We start from the raw sequence: 13,982 nt of genomic DNA, 5'->3' as shown, positions 1-13,982 counted from the left end.
GAGCAGAGCCCACAGAGTATATTAAGTTTGATTGGATAACGGTTGGTTGTACATATATAAAGGAATCGAGATAGATATAGACATCCATATATCAAAATAATCAGGATCGAAAAAAAATTTGATTGGGCCATGTCCGTCCGTCCGTCCGCCCGTCCGTTAACACGATAACTTGAGTAAATTTTGAGGTATCTTGATGAAATTTGGTATGTAGGTTCCTGAGCACTCATCGCAGATCGCTATTTAAAATGAACGATATCGGACTATAACCACGCCCACTTTTTCGATATCGAAAATTTCGAAAAACCGAAAAAGTGCGATAATTCATTACAAACGACAGCTAAAGCGACGAAACTTGGTAGATGAGTTGAGCTTATGACGCAGAATAGAAAATTAGTAAAATTTTGGACAATGGGCGTGGCACCGCCCACTTTTAAAAGAGGGTAATTTAAAATTTTTGCAAGCTGTAATTAGGCAGTCGTTGAAGATATCATGATGAAATTTGGCAGGAACGTTACTCCTATTACTATATGTACGCTTAATAAAAATTAGCAAAATCGGAGAAGGAACGCGCCAACTTTAAAAAAAAAATTTTTTAAGTAAAATTTTAACAAAAAATTTAATATCTTTACAGTATATAAGTAAATTATGTCAACATTCAACTCCAGTAATGATATGGTGCAACAAAATACAAAAATAAAAGAAAATTTCAAAATGGGCGTGGCTCCGCCCTTTTTCATTTAATTTGTCTAAGATACTTTTAACGCCATAAGTCGAACAAAAATTAACCAATCCTTTTGAAATTTGGTAGGGGCATAGATTTTATGACGTTAATTGTTTTCTGTGAAAATAGGCGAAATCGGTTGATGCCACGCCCAGCTTTTATACACAGTGGTCCGTCTGTCCTTCCGCATGGCCGTTAACACGATAACTTGAGCAAAAATCGACATATCTTTAATGAACTTAGTTCACGTGCGTACCTAAACTCACTTTATCTTGGTATGAAAAATGAACGAAATCCGACTATGACCACGCCCACTTTTTCGATATCGAAAATTACGAAAAATGAAAAAATGCCATAATTCTATACCAAATACGAAAAAAGGGATGAAACATGGTTAGGTAATTGGATTGTTTTATTGACGCGAAATATAACTTTAGAAAAAACTGTATAAAATGGTTGTGACACCTACCATATTAAGTAGAAGAAAATGAAAAATTTTTGCAGGGCGAAATAAAAAACCCTTAAAATCTTGGCAGGTATTACATATATTAATAAATTAGCGATACCCAACAGATGATGTTCTGGGTCACCCTGGTCCACATTTTGGTCGATATCTGGAAAACGCCTTCACACAAATCCCTTTTAAAACTCTCATTAATACCTTTAATTTGATACCCATATCGTACAAACTCATTCTAGAGTCACCCCTGGTCCACCTTTATGGCATATCTCGAAAAGGCGAACACCTATAGAACGAAGGCCCTCTCCCTTTTAAAATGACTCATTAACACCTTTCGTTTGATACCCATATCGTACAAACAGAGTCTAGAGTCACCCCTGGTCCACCTTTATTGCGATACCTCGAAAAGGCGTCCACCTATAGAACTAAGGCCCACTCCCTTTTAAAATACTCATTGACTCCTTTCGTTTGATACCCATATTGCACAAACGAATTCTAGAGTCACCCCTGGCCCACCTTTATGGCGATATCTCGAAACGGCGTCCACCTATGGAACTAAGGATTACTCCCTTTTAAAATACTCATTAACACCTTTCTTTTGATACCCATATTGTACAAACAAATTCTAGGGTCACCCCTGGTCCACCTTTATGGCGATATCTCGAAAATGCGACCACCTATACAACAACCACCACTCCCTTTTAAAACCCTCATTAATACCTTTAATTTGATACCCATATCGTACAAACATATTCTAGAGTCACACCTGGTCCACCTTTATGGCGATATTTCGAAACGGCGTCCACCTATAGAACTAAGGATTACTCCCTTTTAAAATACTCATTAACACCTTTAATTTGATACCCATATCGTACAAACGCATTCTAGAGTCAACCCTGATCCACCTTTATGGCTATATCCCTAAATGGCATCCACCTATAGAACTATGGCCCACTCCCTCATAAAATACTCTTTAATGCCTTTAATTGTTACACATGTCATACAAACACATTCCAGGGTTTCCCTCGGTTCATTTTTCTACATGGTTATTTTCCCTTATGTTGTCACCATAGCGTTCAACTGAGTATGTAATGTTCGGTTACACCCGAATTTAGCCTTCCTTACTTGTTTTAAACTATATTTATTATTTACTCTCAATGTGACTCGTTCGCCTAGTTCTCCCAGTTTCGATAAGTCACTATGCCGCTAGTAATAAATGTTGGAAAACAACAACAGCAAGGCAAGCTGACGAAATGGAAAACAGTCACACACCCATATACATAGAAGACCAAATACATTACGAGATACAGAAATGAGAAATAAATAAGCAACTCTGAGGCACATAAACTTTTTAACCCAGAGTTAACCTTACCATAAGTGTAAAACCATAAATTTTTGACAAGTTTTTTTAATAACTCTGAGCTAACAAAACAACTTGCCCTTCCGCAAGTGGGCCTTATACTAGCTTAGCTTGTATGTTTGCAAACAGTTCTTTTATGCCAAATAATACAAAAAAAAATGTTACATACGCACCCGGTACCCACCATTCCAGGTGATACAGCTATGTTTGCGTGAAATTGATTGGTCTTTAGCAATTTTTTTGTTAAAAAAAACCACAAATGGAAGAAAAACAATAGTGGAAATATTTTATATAGTTTTTTTTTCTTATATTTTCTAATATTAAGTTAAATATAGAATAGTACCATAGATACATTCTTACTACAACTACTATCTTTCAAACTATCAATATGTCAAAACATTTCAATCAATAAATGAGACTACAACCAGTGTTGCAAAGTTTAAACCTCATTTGTTGAATTAGTTTTTTTTTTTTAATACTTTTTTGTTCAAAATGTTATTAGCCCACTAAGTGAGAGCGTTGATATGACCACCACTGCCACAAATTCGAAGGGAACACAATAAGGACGTTCCAATGGGCTACCCAGCGTGCTTTGCACACAGAGTATATTAACTTTGATTGGATAACGGTTGGTTGTACGGGTACAAAGGAATCGAGATTGATATAGACTTCCATATATCAAAAGTCGAAAAAAAATTTGATTGAGCCATGTCCGTCCGTCCGCCCGTTAACACGATAACTTGAGTAAATATTGAGATATCTTCACCAAATTCGATACATGAGCTTACGTGGAGCCAAAATATATTGGTGTTGAAACTGAGCGAAATCAGACAATAACCACGCCCACTTTTTATATATATAACATTTTGGAAAACACAAAAAACCTGATTATTTAGTAAATAATACACCTAGAATGTTGAAATTTGACATGTGGACTGATATTGAGACTCTTGATAAAAATTTGAAAACAAATTTTTAAATGGGCGTGGTACCGCCCACTTGTGATAAAATCAATTTTACAAATATTATTAATCATAAATCAAAAATCGTTAAACCTATCGCAACAAAATTCGGCAGCGAGGTTGCCTTTACTATAAGGAATGCTTTGAAGAAAAATTTACGAAATCGGTTAAGGACCACGCCCACTTTTATATAAAAGATTTTTAAAAGGGTCGTGGACGAATAAAATAAGCTATATATTTACAAAAAATAGCTTTATATCAATGTTATTTCATTTCCCAAGTGGATTTATAACAATAAATAGGAAAAACTTCAAATTTAAAAAATGGGCGTGGCACCGCCCCTTTTATGACTAAGCAATTTTCTATGTTTCGGGAGCCATAACTCGAAGCAAAAATTAACATATCGTAATAAAATTGTGTACACATATTTTCCTTATAGCAGAAAATACTTCTAGTAAAAATGTACGGGATCGGTTAAAGACCACGGCAACTTAGATATAAAACAAGTTTAAAAGGGTCGTAGACTGAAATAATAAGTTATAACTTGGCAAAAAATAGTTTTGAATCAATGATATTTCATTTATCAAGTTTTATTGTAAGAGAAAATGGGGAGACATTTTTTTTTTTTAAACGGACGGTGCAACGTGTTCTGTAGTAAAGTAATTTATCTGAAATGAAATGAGCAATTGAAGCTCACGCTGAGTATATAATGTTCGGTTGCAGCGGAACTTAGACACCTTTACATGTTTTAGTTTAAATTTCAAAGCAAACTATCACTCTAATAACTAGTATTTAGTATTATTATATATTAAAACCATGTCACATATGCGCCACATTTTCCCTATAAAAATATATGGAATTTTGAACTTAAAATAAAACTAGTATACGAATAGCTAACAACCGTGGTCCGAAGATAAACCACGCCTAAAAATGTCAGGAGATGTATCAAAAGGCGCGTTTCGACATCAGTACCAATCGCCCGCAGACTAGCATTATTGGGTCTCGATGCACTGTGACCTTTATTTAAATCTTTTGTGCTTGAACTTTCAGCCTATTACTGGATTTGGAGGATTTTAATGACGAAGAGATTAACAGTCTCGCCACCTAGATTGGAGAGTCTCTGCCTTTAACTTATATAAGCGATATCGTAGACTACAGTGTCTCGTGTAGTACCTAATGGGAGTTCCACTCACAATAGATTTATTTACATGGTAATACAACAAAACTCATAAATCATAAGAAAACAGTTTTAGGACAAAAATACACGCAGACAAAAATCCTACACATTCTTCCATAAGCTAAATACTAGAGCTAAGCTGAGCGCAGCTTGCCGGACAACGCGCAACCACGTAGAACAAATCCAAACGAGAAAAATACGGAAGATGCAGCTGTAAGGACAAACACTGGACAAAAGGGGACCAAACAAGCCAAAAACAAATGATTAGAAACCGAAGACAGTAAACGGTTCACAATGGGAGCAAATAACTTCGAAGCTGCAAACAATCCAACATCCAAAAACGTCACCATAGCCAAACGATCGCTGATCGTCTGCGCACCAACAGTACAATCAGCTCCAGCAACACAGGAGCCAGTGCAATTGAACAGTTTACGGCATCGGCGAATGCTCACGCGCACAGATTTTCAAGGTAAGACAAAGAGCGCACAAGAAGAACAAAACCAAACATTAAAAAAAAAAATAATACCACTAAATAAATCGAATGAAAATGTGAAAATATTCACATGACAAATGCGCGCTAGAGTCCGCAACACTTGTTGTTAACTTGCGAATTCAAAAAGGGGAATGTTTTTGTTGCTAAGGCAGCGCGTTTGCACGTTTTTGCGCATGCGCCACTTGCGCCGCCGCTTTGTAAACGCGTTGGGTGTGCGCAAAACGTGCCTCAAAATGCCATCACTGCCAAATGATGAGCTAAGATGAATTTCCTTATCCTGGTGCCACGTACGACGTTTTTGGGCGACACAAACGAAATGATACAATAATAATAGTAACGAAACTGTAGCATACCAAAATAACTAACAAAAAAAAAACAATTATGCAAAATAAAAAAAAATAAAAGCTCCCCACAACAACATAACACGATATCTGTAACACAACAATTTAGTCTGTAAACGCGCAGCATCCAATCTATGAGTTATTGTGTATGTGTCTATGGGTGAAATCTGACCACTTGTGAGACGAAGCAAATCTGCCAGTGTGTGGCAGGCGTTCGCGCTTTTGCTAATCCAATAAAAATGTCTACCGCCAATGCAATGTGTTTGTTGTTGTCGTTGCAGATTGTTGCATTTAAGATACTTTTTATTATACCCAGCTGTGCTCCAGGTAGTTGGAAGCTGCCCTTTTGAAAACCTCTAACCGCGACACTAATATGCTGTTGTTGTGTTAATAGTGCTTCGTCCTATTCAATGGGCACAACCACTCACAAATTGTCATCAAAGTCCTCTAACGGAAGTCTCAAAGAGACTGGCAGTTTCAACAGGGGCAAACCATAGGGATATTGGTGTTAGAGACGTAGATGCAACATTACAATTGAAAAGATGGTTGGTGTCATGTGGGGACACATCGCATGCAGGACATTACGTACGTCAGGATCAATTTTGTACAAGTATCCAGAACGAAGTTGGACCAAAGTGCTTCGTGTATCCTTTGGTAGTGTGCTTTCTTCTTTTGCAAGAGTAGGATGTTGTATATTGATAACACGGTTCACCGGGTGGGGCCTGGCAAAGGCGTTTGCTGACAATGACTGGATTTTGCTTAGGCTTGTCTGGATCAAACGGCTGTGTCTGCAGGTGCCAGATCTCGTCATAGTGTTTATGGAGATGTTCCCTTAGCCCCCGTGGAGGTGGGGCTAGTTCAAGCGGTAGTTTTCTAGGGTGTCCTGGTTTGTGCCAGTTTAGCAAAAACTGCCTGTTCAGCATTTCGTTGTGCTCTTTAATTTTGAGCTCTTTGTCATCACTATGTAGGTGGTGTTCAGGGGTCATAAGGAGACATCCCGTTGTCAGTTCTGATTACAGCATTTTGCAATGCCTACAGCCTTTTCCAGTATGTGGTTTTAAGACCAGGTGTCCAAACTGGTGACACGTAGCACATGAGCGGACGGCCAATTTCTTTGTACGTGGTTATCAAAGTATCTTTATCTTTTCACTAAGTGCTGCCAGTAAGCAACTTGAGGATTTTTGTTGCGGCTTTGTACTTTGAGGTAAATCCTTGCGGTAGAATGCACCTTAAAAACCAGAGTATTATCAAACGTTACCCCTAAGATCTTTGGGTGAATGACAGTTGCTAGCGTGACACCATCGACGTAAACGTCCAATATTTGCGTTCTGTTCATTTCACGTCGTAATTAGAGTGGCCGCGAAAAGTATCAAAAATCAGGGAGATGGCTGTTCATTTTAGAAACAATTTCATCTATTGAAGAACCAGGTCGTCGGTAACTCCTTCTGGTGGTGAAGGGAACTTTGATATGTAGAAAGTAAACAGAAGCGACGATAGGACCTTTGGTACCTCCTGTTTAATTTTCCCAGGCTTTTGAGATTTCGTTTCTAAATTGAACCGGCGCTTGCCGACCATTCAGATAATTTGCGGTCCATCTTTTTAAAATAGGGGGAAGGTGCGCAGAGCAGCAAGGTGTGCAGATTGATTTGTGAAGGTTGTGTGACCTTCCCAGTTACTTTTTTTGAAATTAATAAAAGTCCGCTTTTCAAAGGTGATAAAATTGGCAGGTGTATTGAGAGGAGTATGGGCAAGTGGTCAGATGCTAAAGTACATCAGCTGCCATTCGACGCATTTTATGAGCCCTGCGTTGACGATAGAAATGTCAAGCGAGCTGTGACAGTTAACTGAAATTCTTGTGGGGGCATCGCCATTTATCCTGCAGAAAGTCGTATTGTCTATTTGCTCTGCTAGCTGCCTGCCTCTGGTGCCGACTGGCAAACTGGAATGCCAGAGATCGTGGTGAGCGTTGAAATCGCCAAGGATAAGACGGTTTTCGCCACAGAGTAGCGTACAGATATCAGGGCGATAGCCACTTGGCAGAAGGTTAATTATTTCTTGGTCAACATCACCTCACCGGATGGTTATGACTTGACTTGCTAAGGTTTCATCCCTGCGGCTGATGTTGGGTTGAAATAGTATATATTGTGCGGTGTGATGGGTGATAAAGGCAAGACCACCACCTTTGCCCCTTGTGGGGTCTTTCCTATGGATCCTGTAGCCGTCGCAAGGTCGGAGGTCCGATCTGGCAGTTAGCTTTGTTTCTTGATATATACGGATATTATTTGTATTCATGTAGTCAATTAGCTCTGCGATCTTTCCGGTTACCCCGTTACAATAAAGTTGCTTAATTCTGAAGTTCAACAGGGGGCAGTCGTCACTCTGGAAGTTATAGATGAGTGGATACGCCTTGAAGGATATAGGCTTTGTCAATGGTGCTGTCCGATTGCTGCTGGAGTACCTGGTGTCGACGGGTTAGCACCACGGTGCAACGAATGCACCGGTCGGACGGTTACCATTTCTAAGCCCTTAGCATCTATGAAGGTGACATCAGCAAGGCATGAACTGCGTTGGACCGAGGTCCCGATCATTAATATTCTTCACTGTCATACGAAGCACATGGTATGGGGGATCAGGAGTTTGATGACTTCTTCTTACGTGAGTGGGTGGGACGGGGGTAAAAGCTGGTGTTCGCATTGTTACTATCTATGCTACGTAGATTGTAGTGATGGGTTGGAGCTTCCGCGTAAGCCGGGGGCGCTGTTTGGTGCGAGCAACAGCGGATAGTTATGTGGCCTGCTGGGCAGCTACCGCGGGACGTCCTTGGACGCGAACAGCAGGGAGCCACAAATGTTTTGTAGAAATTTTGGGGGCGAAGAGCATTGGTTTCTAACACAGAACAGCCCGAATGGTGTAACCATCTTTTACACGTTACACATTGGCAAAAGTATGGCCGTCTGAGATAAATCCTTTTCCGAACCACAGCCTGGGACCGGGGTTAGGTTCAATACATACCAGCTGCAAGGCGCTGCTCCGAGGATGGTAGCTTGAAGGAGTGGTTCCAAACCTCCAAAGCAATATACGGGCGCGCGGTTTGAGATGGTGGATAGGGCGCAGATCCCCACGATACCAAAAGCCAAAGTATGGATAGGTACCATGCGCCATGAAGTCGGAAGACACGTTGCGCCTTCTGCAGAGGCAGAAGCTGAATATATAGACACAGGGTTGGAAAGTGATTCAGCGAAGCAAGAAATGAATCAGTTTAAGTTAAGTAAAACGTTCATGGTACGTAGAAGCTAAACTAGTTTACGGCTGCCAGATATCTATGACGTTCGCCATCAGTGAAACAAGATCGTCTGAAAAGTTGCCCCACAAAGCCTAACTTCACACTAAAATCATTTATTTCAAAAATACAAGCAGCTGGGTATATATTAGTTGTCAAAGAAATTTGGACTTGTTTCAATTTTGTTGTTGTCGCCAGATATATTTGTTCTATTTTAATTTAGCAGTAAGTAGTAACTGTTGTTATTGTTGTTGTCATACCTATGCGCCTCTTAAGTTGCAACTTCAGTTTTGGTTACCCCAAAATCACGAACTAAATCGTGCACGACTATTCTGCGTGAGCTCACGATCACACATAGATGCGATTTCATCCTTCGTCTCCAAGTCAGCTCACCCTTCAACCTCACACTCATTCTCATACACGAGCTGTGTGCGCGTACCAGTCAACGGTTGATTAAAGTTGATGGCAGTGACGCAGCTGCCTGCCCAAACAATGAACAAAATTTCAACCAAAGACATAACAAGCTCACTCTAGAAAGACAGCGAGTTAGCGTACAATGCTAAATTCAGTTGGGCAACAAGAAAAATTCCAAGTTTCTGAACTACAAAAGCGGTCATTCCAACACGCTTCAGTCATGCGTCTGTTGTCGTATTGGTGCTCCGATATATTAGGAGTGAGTGGTGCAGAGGTGAAACAAGAAAGTGGAGACGACGTCACAGTTTTAGAGGTCGCCATCAGGCAATACAAATTCAATTCGATACGAATTCACAATGTGCAAAGTTGAAAAATATCAATAACAAGCAATATCATTTTTGTTGCTATACGAAATATCTCAGTGTTGGCTATGATGATGATGACACAACCAACAACGACAAACAGTTTACTCGAAAGTATGATGCAACAGCAAAATCGGCTACGGCGCACTATGGAAAATCGTAGAACAATTGCTGATTAAAAATGATTTTTTCGATGTCGGTACTGGCATGCTTTTTTTATTTCAATCAACAGTTTAAGGACCAAACTAGACTATAATATCGAAAAATTATACATATTATATGAAATAATTTTTTTACAATAGGGGGACTCATGATAGCATATAAACTTATAAGGTGTAAAATTATATCCATTTACACACGCGGTTATATGATCGCACCTAGTAATACTCTTGATAAACTTGATTGTTTTTCAGCTTTATTATTTCCAAAAAAATTTTTTTGATTGTTATACACATTAAAAAATACCAAGATTAAGTGAAAAATCAGAACTAAAACGCCTTTACTTGCTGATGTTGGATATTTTTGATGAAAATGCCGTCTGTAATGTCTGCAAGGTTGCATTCCTTTGAGTTTACGCGTTTACACAATGAAATGTGCGCGTAAATTTATACAAATTGTGTAAATGATTTTTCATACAAAATTTGACAGCTCGTGCGTAAACTAGATAAATTTATACGTTTACACACTTTATAAGGCATTTATACGGTTACATGAGTCCCCCTAATATACAAACTTTAAGTTTTGACGGACGTCCATGTCCCTTCATCACTTTCAAATTGATTTTAATGTTATACGTTACAGGAAAAGGTATAATGTATTATATATTTCTGGAAACCTTGTTTTTTGAAGAATATGAACCAACTAATATGTTTTTAACATTATGTTTGTTTACCTTAAAAAAATTGCAAAATAAAATATGGTGAAAAAAGTTTTTTTTTAAATTCATCGAGACTTTTGACAGTTGCCCACTTTTACCCACGCTTTACATTATATGTTGATTTATAGCCTAGCTATTCGTAAATATAATCAAATAAAAAAAGGCTGCAGAAGTTGGCGATTTTCGGAGTAACTATTAAAAATGTGATAAAAGTCAGAAAACGGAAAGTCGCTCGCTATCTATTGGGGTTTTAAATGTTGCTGTGTACATCAATAGTTTGCGGTAAGGTTTGTAATTTTTCATTGATATTAGGAAGTTTGTCTCTTTTGCACTCATTTTGCGTGTGAAAATATTAATAAACAAGTTGCACACCAGAGAACAGCGCTGAATGATTCTTCTTTCTTCTCAATAAAAATCCAAGTTTTCTCGAGTGACCGTGAGGGTTGAATACAGCTTTAAACAATAAAAAAAGTAAAGCATTATCTTTTCAAACATTATAACAAAAACACTAAATGCAGTTTTACCTAAATTTTCCAATTTCAGTGGGCCGAAATATATTATTGCTATGTAAAATACCTCTTTTTTATCAATAAAAATTCCAGTTCTCCCGTGTGACATTGAGCATTGAGTCCTATTTTAAACAATAATAAAGTAAAGCATTAAGTGCAATTTTGCATAATATACCTACAACTCGAAACTTTGTTGAGGATGTACTTATGAATGTACACCTTAAGTAGGAAATTAATGAGGTTAGAAGCGATTAGGACGGAATTTCCAAAATACCCTTTGTTTCAAGTTGATCATGTTTTTTGGATGTTTGGATGTTACCATAATGACATAGAAAATGAAATAAAGATATTGTTAAAAGCCAATGATTTTCCTGATAAAATTATAAAAACTCTTTTAAAAAGATATAAATCACCAAATAGTCAACGTAGAGAGGAAAACCCGAAAATATTCAAGTCGTTAACTTATGTACTTAAATTATCTGAGCGCCTATCAACATCTGACATCTATAATAAAGAAGATATTAAAATAGCACACAAACCTATGAGCACTTTAAAAAGTATGTTTAACCAAACTAAATCGAAAATACCGCAAATGGAAAAAAGCAACATTATTTATCAAATCCTATGTAACGGAAACGAGAAAGAATTATGCAATTATGCAACAAAGTATATGTTGGAACAACTAAATCTAAATTAAAGACTCGATTAGCACAACATAAATCAGATTTTAAATATTGTAATGATTTAAATATAAATAACCAAAAACCGCACTTATGACCCATTGTGCAACGAGAAAGCACTGCCCGAATTCCGAAAAAACAATAGTACTTCAACAAGAACAACAATATGGAAAGAGATTCACACTGGAAATGCTACATATACTAAACACACCAACTAACACAAGAATTAACTACAAAACAGATGTAGCAAACACCGCGCTCTCCTATAGGCATCTAATAAAAAACAAAAATAGTTAACAACTCCACGTACAAAGGGAAAGACGTGTCAAAAATGTATGTTTTCAATGTTTAAGAAGTTTTGTTAATAATTGTTAATTGTTGTTTGATGTAAATTATATATTATTTTGTGTTCTGTTTGTTTATAGTTCACCCTGAGGACGGTTATCGTGCATAACCGAAATAAATTGGTAAAATTTAAAACATCTGTTTTATTTTCCAAAACATCAGACCTCAAGCCGGCAAATAAAAATTTATGAAATAGAAAGGTTGCAAAACTAATATTTAATTCTGAATTTATTTTATCTTTTAAGGTATGGTTTTAAATTCAGGCATAATAAATTACATTCCATTTGAAGCCATATACCCTATTCTATATATGTGCAAAATTTTAGAACATAATGTTCAGAAATAAAAAAGTTATATATTTTTAATCAGAAACGTGCCTTTATTTTCCATAGTGCGGCGCCGCGATCTGCACTGGTTAGCCAAGACTGCTAAAAGACATTGGATCAAGCGTAATGAATTTCTTAGAACTGCGCTGAGATTTGAGTTGGCTAAAAATAGCTGCAACTGGTAAATTTAACCCTATACACCTAACCTTCGTCGAATCGTCGACCAGAAGATAGAAATATCGTTGTAACTTTTTAATATGCAGGATGATCGCCATACCTTTACTTGTCTACTCAGTATTCATTGAGCTCTCTTGAGAAGCGTACGTGTGAGGCGCGTAGTTGGGTAGTTTTTTGAGATTCCCAGAAATTGTACGTCATTTCGACGTACTTTTTTTTACAATTGTGTAGATTTTGTGACAGTTTAGTATTTTTATTTGGTGTAGTTTTTTTAATGCCGTCAAGAGGAGTGTTATCTGAGGAATCTATTCTTCGATTCTTATTGGAGGAGGAAGATGCCAGTGTATTGGATGACTCGTCTGGCAGCGAACTTGAAGATAATGTGGATCTTGATGTAGAAAGCGATCACGTAGACGATTATTCTGATAGTGTGGATAACTCCCTAAATACACAAGATCAATCTTCTCTTGTTTCGCTGGACCGTTCACTAGAGTCGCGTTCTCCTTCAGTTCAACTTTCAAACAACAATCCATGTATTGTAAGCTTTTCAAGAAGTAACATCCGTAGTCGCTCACGACATACTTGGGCTACAAGTAAAGGGAGTAGCTCAAAAGGAACATCTTCAATTAATATTGTACGTGTTGCTAGAGGACCTGCCCGTTCTATCAAAAATATAACTGATCCACTTGCATTATTTGCGCATTTTATGACTGATCAAATGTTAGAAGAAATTGTGAAGTGGACAAACTCGGAGATTACAATCAGGAAAGAAAACTATGAGCAAGCTAAATTTTCACAGAGTGAAACTAGCAAATTTAAGATAAGAGCTCTGCTTGGTATTGTAGTATTAACTGCAGCGTGTAAAGATAATTATTTCACACTCAACGAATTGTTCAATATAGAGTATTCTGGGACTATGTATATATCGTTCATGAGTTAAAAGAGATGCAACTTTCTTCTTCGGTGTCTACGTTTTGAGGATAAAATCTTACGATTACAAAAGCAAACAGAAGATCCTTTTATACCCATAAGAAACATTTGGGAATTACTCATGGCTCAGTGCCGTCAAAACTATATGCCTGGAATAAATGTCAGAATTGATGAGCAAATATTAGCGTTTCGTGGGAGATGTAAATTTCGGATGTATATTTCGAATAAGCCGGCAAAATATGGCGTTAAATTGGTTATGATGTGTTACAGTGGCACTAGATATATGGTTGATACTATGCCATATCTTGGAAAAGAAACAGATACTGGAGGGCTGCCTTTAGGAGGGTATTTCGTCAAAGAACTTACTCGTAGTATACATGGCTCAAACAGAAATGTTACCATTGATAACTGGTTTACGTCAATACCACACCAACAGCTACTTCAGCAGCCTTATAAGTTGACAATTGTAGGAACATTGCGAGCAAACAAAAAAGAAATCCAAGAAGAAATGAAAAATAATCGGTTGAGAAATATCAATACATCGATGTTTTGTTACGATGACCCACTT

Source organism: Eurosta solidaginis, chromosome 4 (genome assembly GCF_040869045.1).
Source record: "Eurosta solidaginis isolate ZX-2024a chromosome 4, ASM4086904v1, whole genome shotgun sequence".
In the NCBI taxonomy this organism is placed as follows: Eukaryota; Metazoa; Arthropoda; class Insecta; order Diptera; family Tephritidae; genus Eurosta; species Eurosta solidaginis.
Note: the sequence above shows the minus strand (reverse complement) of the source record.